The following is a 2696-nucleotide window of genomic DNA, read 5'->3' on the forward strand; positions in this document are numbered from 1 at the left end:
ATATCACATTTTTATTGTAGCTTTAGCATAAGTCTTGAAGTCAGGTAATGCCAGTCCTCCAACTTTGTTTTTCATCTTATATATTGTGTTATCTATCCTGGGTCTTTTCCATCTAAACTTTAGAAACATTTTGCTTACATCAGCAAAATAATTTTCTGTGACTAATTGGAATTAGATTGACTCTATAGATCAAGTTCTTTACCCTACTGATGTGAATTACATGAATTGGTTTTTGAATGTTGAACTAATCTTGCATATATGGAATAAGTACCACTAGCTCAATGTGTATAATTTTTATACATTATGGGACTTGAGTTGCTAATATTTTTTGAAGAATTTGTGCATCTATATTCATGTGAGATATTGCTCTATAATTTTTCTTATGCCTTTGGTTTTGATATTAGGCTAACGCTTGCCTCCTGTTTGGAAGTACTGTCTATTCTATTTCTGGAATAAATCATAAAGAATTGGTAAGATTTTTTTCTTTAAATGTTTGGTAGACTTCACTAATAAAACAGTCTGGGCCTTTGTGCTTTCTGCTTTGGAAAGTTATTTTTTATTAATTCAATTTCTTTTGTTTTTTTTAGTAGATGTAGGCCTGTATTGATTTTCTGTTACCAATTTTATTGATTTATTCCCTCTGGTTTTTATTCTTACTTTGGTTTTAATCTGTTCTTCTATAAGGTGAAAGTATGGATTATTTATTTTAGAACCTTCTTAATGTATTCATTCAATGCTATAAAATGTTGTTTAAGCACTGCATTTGTTACACCTCACAAATCTCGGTAAATTAACATTTCTTTTAGTTCAAAAATGTTTTAAATTTCACTTCAGGTTTTTTTCTTTGTCTCATGTGTTATTTAAAAGTGTTTTGTTTAATCTTCAACTATTCTGAGATTTTCTAACTATCTGTTATTGATTTTTAGGTTAATTCCATCATAATCTAAGCATACTTTGTAATGCTTTCTAATCTCTTAAATGTGTTAGTGTGTGTAGTGTGTGTTTTGTGTTCCAGATTGTGGCCTATCTTTGCAAATGTTCTGTAAGTTCTAGAAGTATGTGTATTCTACTGTTTTTGGATGAAGTATTCTATAAATGTCAATTATATCCAGTTAACTGACAGTACTGTTCAGTTCAACCATGTCCTTATTACTGCCTGATGGGTCTGTCAATTACTAAGTATTGAAGTTACAAACAAAAATAGTGAATTTATTTCTCTTTGCTGTTCTATCAGTTCTTACTTTATATATTTGACAATTTTCTTATGAGGCACATACATATTAGTGATTATTATGTTTTCAGAAAACTGTATTCTTTTTCATTACTTAGTAGTGTCTTCATCCTGATCATTTTTCTTGTTCTAAAGTCAGTTTTACCTTTTAATTAGTGTTATCCTAGTATATCTTTCTCTTTGCTTTTAATCTGTCTTTATATTTAAAATGGGTCTCTTATATACAAAATATAGCTGAGTCTTTTTTTGATCTACCCAAATAGACAGACTTTTAATTTTTATATTTAGACCATTCACATTTAAAGCAATTATCAATATAGTTAGACCCATACAGATTGTTTGCAACTGTTTTCTATTCCTTGCCTTTGCTCTTTGTATCTTTTTATTTGTTTTGACTTTTTCTGCCTTCTCTGGTTTTAACTGAGTATTTTATATGATTCCATCATCTCTACTCTCTCAACATACTTTTTCTCTTCGTTTTTTTTGTTTGTTTGTTTGTTTTTTATTTTTCCTTGGTGGTGCCACAGAGTTTGCAATATACATTTGCAACTTACAACTAATCTAAGTCCACTTTCAAATGATAATATATCACTTCACCTGTAATGCAGATATCTTATATAAAAACATGCCCAATACATTTTTCCTGTCCCTTATAACATTGCTTTCATACACTTTGCTTATCAGTAAGTTATAAAAAACAAAATGTATCATTGTTATTAGTATTTTGAACAATGTTATCTGTTAGACCAATTAAGAATAAGAAAATAAGAGATTTTATTTTACTTTCATTTATTCCTTCTCTAACACTTTCTCTTTCTTTGTATAGAGTTGAATTTCTGACCTACATTGTTTTCTTTGTCTTTGAGGAAACTTTTTTAAATTAAATGTATTGGGGTGACATTAATAAAATTATATAGATTTAAGTGTACAGTTCAATAATACATTATATGTATATTGCATTGTGTATTCACAACCTAAAATTAAATTTCCTTCCATCACCAAGTATTCAACCCCCTTTACCCTTATCAACCTCCTCCCTCCAATTTCCCTCCAGTAACCACTAAACTGTTCTCTGTGTCTATGAGTTTTTTTTAGTTTGTCTGGTTCTCTTGTTGCTTTCAGTTTTATAGCCCACATACAAGAGAAATCATATGGTTCTCAACTCTTTCTGACTTATTTCACTTAGCATGATAATCTCAAGATCCATCTATGTTGTCACAAATTGGAATATTTCATCTTTTCTTACAGCTGAGTAATATTCCATTGTATATATGTACCACATCTTCTTTATTCAATCATCTATCAAAGGGCATTTTGGTTGTTCCTTTTCTTGGCCACCATAAATAAAGCTGCAATAAACATGGGGGTGCATATATCTTTATGGATAAATGTTTTCAAAATTTTGGGTACATACTAAGAGGAATTGCTGAGTCATGAGGAAACTCTTTTAACATTTCTTGCAAGG

This window comes from Pteropus alecto, unplaced genomic scaffold, assembly GCF_000325575.1.
Source record: "Pteropus alecto unplaced genomic scaffold, ASM32557v1 scaffold111, whole genome shotgun sequence".
NCBI classification, from domain to species: Eukaryota; Metazoa; Chordata; class Mammalia; order Chiroptera; family Pteropodidae; genus Pteropus; species Pteropus alecto.